Source organism: Anolis sagrei, chromosome 3 (assembly GCF_037176765.1).
Source record: "Anolis sagrei isolate rAnoSag1 chromosome 3, rAnoSag1.mat, whole genome shotgun sequence".
NCBI classification, from domain to species: domain Eukaryota; kingdom Metazoa; phylum Chordata; class Lepidosauria; order Squamata; family Dactyloidae; genus Anolis; species Anolis sagrei.
In genome coordinates this window covers 232582971-232592669 of record NC_090023.1, presented here as the reverse complement: position 1 = coordinate 232592669, position 9699 = coordinate 232582971, and the positions used below count along the sequence as shown (strand labels likewise).

Sequence of the window (9699 nt, the reverse complement as noted above, 5' to 3'; positions counted from 1 at the left end):
GTAAACAAAAAAAACCTTGAATTGCTAGTTGAGGGCAGGAAAATGCTGTTTTCTGGAAAGAACCAAAGCTCAAATGTGAAACAAAGGCATTACATGAGGAGTTGGAATCATGTTGTCAATGGCTTCCACTCTAGGATTTAGCCAAAACTATTCAAGTTACTGAATAGTTAAATAGTTACTTTAAAGATAATTAAAATCCATAGTAGAGTTACCATTCTATTGATATAAAATCCACTATTTACCAAGTCTTGGAGTAAGAATGGGTAATCTAGGATGCTTGCCTTGTGGTACTTCTAATTAAAGTTCAAAGCCTGATTGAGCTTACAGAGTTGTTGTAAGGATAAAATGATGCAGGAATGGCAAGCCCAGAAATCTTATTTCTTATTATTAGAAAGTAGGACATACATTACTGGCCTCCGATCACCTGACCTATTTCTCTCTTTGTTCTTTCTCCAAGACAGGAAGTGAACATGGAGTCCTATGCAGCAAGAATGCCAGTTGTGATCAAAGCTTTCCTGCCAGTTTCATTTTGGGTATGTTTTGTTTATTGTTATATACACTTATTTTTCTCCCTTTTGAAAAAAAAAATAGTTACTAACAGCCATGTCTGTGAAACATTTAAGATGTGTAATGAAATTGGCTGGAATCCAGGTGTTCCAGATTAACCAGCTTGTAGGCTGCGTTGTTTTAGTTCTAACAATGCTGAATGGACTTAACTTGAACAAGTTGTGATGTTTATCTGGATTTCTACTTTTTAGAGTCAGTGAGAAGTGCTCTGGGACCACAACAGCTGGATAAAATAAATGGCCCATAGAATGGTACACTGACAGCAATTGTGAGGTGTTCGTCTTTTGCTGGTTGAATGCAAGCGTCTTCCTCTGTGAGTGAAATGCTGGGATTGCTGAATACTAATGACGGTATTGTTATTATTTGTTGTTTATAACACTGAGAATTCCTGACATTATGCTGGTTATCCAATAAGAGACTCTACCAATTGAAGAATATTTATAGAAATGGGGTTATAAGCCATGTCTTCTTTGCCAAGGAACTCCTGTCAATTGTACGAAATCATTCTCAATCATCAGAGTGCATTATGTCAGATGTGTGGTGGTTTATTATGCTTAATAAGGAAAATAAATTTATTTTAGATCAAATTAATATTTGAAACTGGAAGAAACAGAATTACTAAGATAATAAAAACAGCTGTCTTACATAATATATAATTTGGTCTTATCATAACACCAGAGAGTAATAATCTTTGTATATCTAAATGGTAGAATGAATCTTATGTGGGCGTATAAAGTGGTATTCTGAAGAAAAAAATGCAGAAAATATATTTTGTGTATCAAAGGTGGTAGTTATTGCTTCCTCCAATCTGAGTGTAAATACAAATACTAGTTTTAAGGAAGACTGAAGTAATTTCTAGTCAGTATAATGGTAATACCTCGAGTTTTGTACCTCCTCATATCCTACAATTTGCTATTTACAGTGCGCATTTAAGAATAATGTTTTTTCCCCATTCTTCCTAGGGAACATTAAACCTGCCTATTACAAAGAACTCCTGCTAGTATAAACAGAATTCAGTCACCAACCTTTTCTAGGACATGTGAAAATCCAATAATGTCTTTCTGTGAGTCATCATGCAGTTCCCTTAGAGCCCAATTTTGCAAGCTGCCAAACACTTTAAAATGGATACAAAGCTGCTTAATGTGCTTTTGTTTTAGGAAGGGTTACTGTAAATGGAAACCATGGCACACCTATCTTGCTCCAACTTTTGTAACATTGACAAGTGAAGAAACAAGTCTTTGGAGGATAACCAGGATGTGAGACACCACTTTGGCAACTGGAGGATTAAATATGGGGTGTGGTGAGGTGAGCTGGACTCAAATAAAAAACAAAAGTTAAAAACACAGATATTCTGATGATTGTGGGATGAGGGTATGTCTGATGGAACTGGTTGATGAGGAGTAATATCAAGCCACAGGTCTTGTTCTGGAGCTAAATAAATGCAAGAGATGGCTTGAATGTCTAATGCAAATGTACTAGACAAGGTTACCGCAACCATATATGTAAGTAGTCTCACTTATCTGGAGATCAAACAGCATGCCAGCAACTTAAATCAAGAAATAGATTTCTAAGATCTACAGAGACACTCACTGGAACACCTAAGCAAGCGGGAGTCCAAAATTGGCAAGCCAAAATCCAGAACCTCAATCAATGGCTGATACCAAATGAGAGGCTCCCTCCTGGGCACACAGAAAACTGGGGGACTTGGAAGACGCTGAACAGACTGTGCTCTGGCACCATGAGATGCAGAGCCAACCTTAAGAAATGGGGCTACCAAGTGGAGTCCATGACATGCGAGTGTGGAAAAGAGCAAACCACAGACCACATATCACAATGCAACCTGAGCCCTGCCACATGCACAATGGAGGATATTCTTATAGCAAGACCAGGGGCACTCCAAGTGGCCAGCTACTGGTCAAAGGACATTTAATAGATTGACAAGTCTGCAAACTTTGTGTGTGTCTGTTTTAATACAATACCACTGTTTGGTTCACTCCAAATACAATAAATAAAATAAAACTTATCTGGAGCTTGCAATACTTGGAACATGTTTGGATATGACAGCCATCTTGTTAAAAGAGAGCAGTTCAACATAGATTTTTTTTTTTTACAGATGGAAATATTTTGCCAAATTGTTAGGTAAGGAAGATCCTTAGCTGTAAATAGGACTTTGAAGAGCTTCGAAAACTACAGCCATCTTGCCTTCTAATTGTGACTGTCATTCATTTAACATAGCTCTTAAAATCTATATTCCTCTTCACTTCCCTATTATAATTAATCAGAATTTATTTTCAAGTGGCATTAAACTTCCTTTTGAATTAATTCAGACAGATTACTCAACTGTTGTGCTTCTCAGGTGTTTGCTGTGGAGAAGTCAATCCACAATACTATTCTCCACATGCAACAATGTTGTTAACTTTTTAGTTTAAAACATACAATATGAATGAGTTCTTCTTTAACTCCAACACTTCATAAAGCACATTCATTGTTAAGGAGAGAAATGTGATATTTTATGAGACAAGTATTGGATTTTTTTAAAAGCACTAAGTGAAATAATTATCCCTTAACAGAATAAAGCACCGAATAATTCCACAGATTAGAATTGGATCATATCAACCTGAAAAATGAGATGGATTTGAACGGATACAGAAGATGGTTTCTCTGAACTCATTCCAGGGAAACTATATAAGACAGAACCAGGTGGATGCATTAATATTTTAACTGACAGATTTGCTGCACAATTTACATGTCAAGTGTCACTCTGATAGGCTGCCTCAGTAAATGCCTACTAACCTACATTGCTCCTTACTAAGAGGAAGAAGAAAAACGTTTGACATTATAGATTTCAAAACTGCCCATCTCTTCACCTCCCTTCCTCCTTTCTTCCCTCCCCTTTCTTAGACTTTGCTTCCAGATGAGGCTTTTACTGGAATGATCTACTTATTCCACATCCCCAAATATGAATATAGTTCCTTGTATTTTCTAATATCACTGCATTTCACCTGTTAGAGCCACATATATGTCAGGGCATTACACATTATATAACAACATAACACTGGAAATCACATAGCAAATTCCCCAATTCTGTGTGTGAACAAGAAAATGTACAATAGCTAAAAATTTGCTAAATCTACCTTTTCTAACTATATCACTAATAATGTTACTGATATACTTGGTTGTGCTTGTAACTTACTTTATGCAAATTACATTAGTAGATATTTAAGGACTAGAATTGTTGAATACCAAAGTAGAAAAAAGAACAGTGTCTTGGACACTTCATTAAAAGAACATTGTGGGCAGTTTATAATCAACACAAACATTCATTCCAGTTTTTTGTTATAACAGTAGCAAATAAGTGTCTATTCCTGGGAGGTTTTCAAAGGTTGTTACTAAAAATAGAGGCCATTTGGATATTCAACTCACACACAAGTAGGTTTAAACTAACATATTTATTATTGCTGTTTTTGTAACATTACCATCCCAAATGTAGAATTCCCCTCAATTTACCTCTCCCTCACTGTAAGCCACTAGACTCATTGGATATAGGTTAGTGTATCTTTTTCCTCCTTCCCATTTGACTTCACTCCTTCTCCAACAGTGTCATTCACCAAGATGGTAGTGAGTGGCTATGCACACTTTAAAGGGCTGGCCCACAACATTTGTGGCCTCATGGACAACAATTGGACCACCTTCTTACTGCACTAATTCTTTAAGTCAAAATGCACAGCAATTAGTATTGGTTTATTAAAGTAAAAAATCTAAGTATTTCTTGAATAGAATGAGCACAGAGATACAAACCTTCAGTATGTTCCAAATGATAATTCTGATGGATCAAAGCTAAAGGCAAATGGAATATCTATAAGGGCAGGGTTTCATATAATCTTGCATAATTGTTAACACAAATTACTATAAAGTACCTTACCCAGATGATCCACATTGACGGGTGTCAGAGGTCATGGTGGTTAGGTTCATGGGTACAGGGTTAGAGGGATACAGATATGTTAATGTACAATTGCTATACATCTAATATCAATTTTTCACATGTTTGATGTGTGTTTGCGGTATATAGTTTTGTAAACCTTTACTCTTCTGTACATTTTTTCTTTTGTTCTTCTTTCCCCTTTCTTTTTTTCTTTCCTGATGTTCTGTTCTATTTCTTATATACACAATAAAACAATTTTAAAAAATACCCAGATGATTGCAGAAGCAGTCGACAGAGAAAATTTGGTTTTTAAAATATTTCAACTCTCTGGCAATTTTTGTTTACTGTTACAACTTCCTGGCCCGTTAATTCCCCATTTCAATAGAAGGGACAGAACAGAACAGGAAATTAGCCATATCAGACTTTTGGATTCCTGCATAGACCTGAGGATGGGATTCCTTCTAAAGCTAAACCCACACCTGCAAAATAATTCATTCTTATTTCAATCTGAGTACCATTTGAATATTTTTCAGAGTGGAAATATTTTTTCAGACACCTGAGGGCTAAATTTCAATAAAAATGTTTTGGAATGAAATTAGCTAAAAATACATATTGTTGAGGAAAAAAGCACTAGTGTCATGAAGAAAATTATATATTTTCAACAGATTGATTTAGACTACAATCTCATACACTCTTGCATCTCTGAGAATTATTTTTGAATAGATAGCTATATACCGGCCTTGGTAATTTAAATGGAAATTGTGCTTGTAGAAGCAGACTCTAATCTTTTCCCTGCCACACAGGGATGAACAAACACTCTCACCCTCTTCTTCTTTCCCCACCTCTTTCTCTGACACTTCCTGTGTTTCATACATCTCCCCACCTCTCTTGCACAGAGCACTCTTCCCTGTCTTTTTCTCACACAGAGAGAGATACACAAAAGACATCAAACTATCTGCAGTCATTCCCTCACAGTTCGTGCATCTCTCAGGGATTTCATGCCTGGTAATAAAATATCGGTTTCTGGCATATCCAATGGAAAAGATGATGAGATAACAGATTATGGATAAGATATCTACTGGACATATAGTATGGTCATTGCCAGTCCAATGAAGCAATATTTGGTTAGAAAAAAAGTCAAGTTTGCATAAGTCAGTTCCCAGTGTTACTATGAAAAGTACTTTCATGTGTGCAAAGGCGATAGCACTGCTCAATCTCTAATCCTGTGCTTTTCTTTCCATCAGCTAGCTTCTCTGCTATCTTCCCTTGGGCATATTTCTGGAGTAGGTTGACTCACTTCTACAAAGATGATCTAAGTTCAAACACAAAACATTCTTGCTGAATGAACCTTGGAAAAAAATCATGGCAGCTACTTCTTCATGAGCTAATTTCCATGTCATGGGCTAGTTTATACGTATTTCAGACTGTGGAAAGGGGTGTTTGTTTTACTAGTATTGATCCCAGACATATCCAAGCTAGCTGGACTAAGAAGGGTTCTGGATTTATAGTCCTTCCATGGATAGCCAAATCCTTGGATGCGCAAATCACATGATATATAATCATGTAGTAAATTGTGTCATATATAAAATATCCAAATCAAGGATTGATTTGGATATATATATATATATATATATATATATATATATATATATATATACCAAATATAAATATATATATATTCAAGCCACAGGTAGTGAAATTGGCAGATGAATCCCATTTTGAGAGAAAGATTGAGGTATAATTCCAATAAATAGAAATGAAGGATGAACTGTATTTCTGAATTTACATTCTTCATTTTTGTCACTTAGTGCAAGCATCTGACCAGCTGGCTGCAGTCCTATTTCAATATGTTATTCTCATTTTTTTGGTTTCTCTTAGTATCCCATATTCAGTCATATTCACTGACTGAGATTTCCCAGGACAGTAACAGAATGTCACTGAATCAGTATCTCTTTTTAATGTATTTTGATGTTAGCCTTTCTCTGCCCACAGAGATTTCATGAAACTGTGTCTGCAATAATTTCAAAGCTAATTCCCCCCCATATTAGATATGGACTGACAGCCTTTTGGGAAATTCTGCCATAGACATACAACCACATAAAGTTGAATTGCACCTTTGCTCAATGTTTGTATTCTCGAGGGTGGAGTGGAGTCATAACTGCACCATCGGAAGCATTGTGAAAGGGGAGCTGGCAATGTGACAGCTGTAAAAAACTCCCAATTCACAATCTGTCCCAATGTACAACATTTTCTGTTATGAAACAATCCTGATGGACAATGGGGACATCTTGCGTGGTGCCATAGAGACTTCTCTGCCATGGGGACATCTTGTGTGGTGCCCCATTGTGCATCATCACATTTCTCAAGTCAAAAAGTGATATCTCTCAAACTCTGATTTCCACTAATGAGACTAAATATAGATTACACACAAATGATTCAAGTTTCATTGTTGGTCATAAGAAATTACTAGATTTGAAACACACTAAAGTTCTAGAACACCCTGATGATAAAAGTTCATTCCATGATAACATGCCAACTTTGTCATAACCATTAATTGCTCCCCTCTCTTTTTTCTTGTCTTGCATATTTGGTGGCATCAAAAGGTAATTGATTGAATCTAAAAATCCAATATATGTATTCAAAAATGTATTGATCACCAGCAGTTTCGGAACTAATCAAAGAATTGGCTAATCTGCTGGAGAAATCAACTCTATGGATGTATTTCACAATTGCCTTGGAATACACAATATGAGATATTCTTTATATGATTAAATTCCAAACTGCATCATTTGAGAAATTTGTCTGAATGTTGGCATACACAAGAGATACATTTGCACTGCAGAATCAATGCAGTTTGAACCTACTTTAACTGCCATGCTTAATGTTATGGAATATTGGGACTTGTACCTTAATTTTTTGTGTGGTTTTCTACTGCCATTCAATGCTTTGTGGGGTTCAGATCAGCCTGCATGTATCCATACTTAACTTTTAATGCAGCTGCATCCTGGGTTCAAAAAGGCAGGGAAGGTCTGGATCATGTAGCAGAATTCAGACCTTTTCCTGTACTGGGGCAATGGAGACAATGATCCTGGCTCCCTATTTCAGATCCTGGATCACTGTCCCCACAGCCATTGCATCTTCCCCAAACTCAGACAGCTTGGGAGATGAAGCGGCTGTCCCTCCCACCCCAAACCCCAATATAGCATGTGTAGAATCCCAGCCATGTTGAACCAGTTTCAATACAGCTGGCTAAGTGGCTATAGGGCTGGTGTCTCACCACAAAGGCAGTTGACATTGTCAGCACTCCTTTGTGGCCATAATGCAGACTTGAACCAGTATGTTTCATAATGGTTTGGAGATGAATTATGAGCCTGTATGGAACCACTCTTTGGCAGAAAAGACTAAAACTACAATGCTTCTGATTAGGTAGCATTGAGCGATGACCGCCCTGAGTTGCCTGTGGGCTGATATGGGTGGGATATAAATAATGTAAATAAATAAATAAATAAATAAATAAATACAATTAAAGGGGGTCAAAATGCATTAATTCTACAATATAGATGCACTCAGGATTAGCAGCAAGTGATAACATGCCTAAGTTGTATTCAATCTCTTGGTATTTACAGGTGAGAAATATTTATGTCTCTGAGCACAAATTGCTTTATAACTAATCTGTGACTTCTCTTATGTACTATTATATATAAATGTAGTTTCCAGCTAGTCTTCAGATTTTCAGAATTTTATTGAACATTGTTAAATTCCACATAAAATATTTAAGACAGTTGACATTAATTTTCATGTAGTGTTCAACTGTTTGGATTGGCCAAAGTTCAGAAATAAATTTCCAACTTGTTGTTTTCAAGGTGAAAAAGGAAAGCCTCTACCAGAAACTTACTAGAACAAAGAAATCAAAATATCTTAATCATACGTGAACAGAATTTTTTTATATCATTGTTGATACCAGATTAATGTCAGAGCAAAATGGTTCAGAAGTCACAAAATATTCTGGAATTTTATATCGGCACCACCTGTATGAGTAGATTCTTAAATATGTATAAGGTTTCAATAATTCATGGCGTAACACCTTTTCTTTTTCTATACAGTGAGAGGCAAGTTATAGCTCTCCCAATCCAAAAGGTCACGAGTTGGATTTTGTGTGGTTGCCATTGGGAAGCCAGGAAAAGGAAGCACTTGTTCCTCTGTACAGTGTACAGTACACTGGTAGAGTTTTATGTGCATTCCAACACCAAATAGGATTTCTTGGTATTATTTAATCAAGTAATTGACTCATAGTTTAGATTAAATCAAATTAGAGACTTTGCTTATAACCTAACTGTATTCTAGCCAAGAACAGAGCCTATGGCAACATTGTTATGGGACTGGCTGACTTCATGTCTGACTTCTTTCAAAACTACTGTTTACTCCTCTACACTGTAGAAAGAATGTAGTTTGACCCGACTTGAACTGCCATGGCTCAATGCTAAGAAATACTGGGATTTCTAGTTTGGGGAGGCACCACCACTCTTTGGCAGGGAAGGCTCAAATCCTTTTAAATCTATAATTCCCAGGATTCCATTGAGCCATGGCCATTCAAATGGTGTCAAACTACATTCTTTCTACAGTGTAGATCAGACCTGGGCAAACTTAGGTCCTCCGGGTGTTTTGGAGGACCTAACAGCTGGCAGTTAGGAATTGTGGGAATTGAAGTCAAAATACTGGAGGATCCAAGTTTGTCCAGGCCTTGTGTAGATGCACCCTATGAGAAAGAGGTTTAGCTGTGTTTGCAAGTTGAACTATGTATGGATAATTATCACTCTTAACCCACACTTCTACTTTATGACACCTTACTCGTCTTACATCCTTTGAGTTAAACATTTTTTTAAAGATCAGGATATGGACCATGAATTTATGTGCATAAGTCCTCTTAATTACATAAAACTGGAATTGACTTACAGAGAACAACCAGTTGAAATGTTCCTCACAGCACGGCTTTAGAAACTTCTATTCACTTCAATTAGCTTTGTACAAAAGATCTTCCCAATGGGATGTGTCCCCTGTTAAATATTTTATGAGGGGTACCATTTGGATTTTTTAAGCCACATGTCATGCAAAAGGATAGAGTGTCTTTGAAAGGATTGTCAGTTTGGGGATATATTTGAACATTGTGTCATCAATGCTAAGGAAAGTGCTAAGGGTGCATTTACACTGTA

At 36.5% G+C, this 9699-nt stretch overlaps 1 long non-coding RNA gene across 1 annotated transcript; it reads left to right on the top strand.

Annotated features, from left to right (window-relative positions):
• Positions 1 to 464: 464 nt before the first annotated feature.
• Positions 465 to 2506, top strand: LOC132769857 (uncharacterized). Its single transcript, XR_009630928.2, has 3 exons — positions 465 to 533; positions 759 to 880; positions 1530 to 2506. It is a non-coding gene; the product is annotated as an uncharacterized lncRNA (long non-coding RNA).
• Positions 2507 to 9699: the final 7193 nt, after the last annotated feature.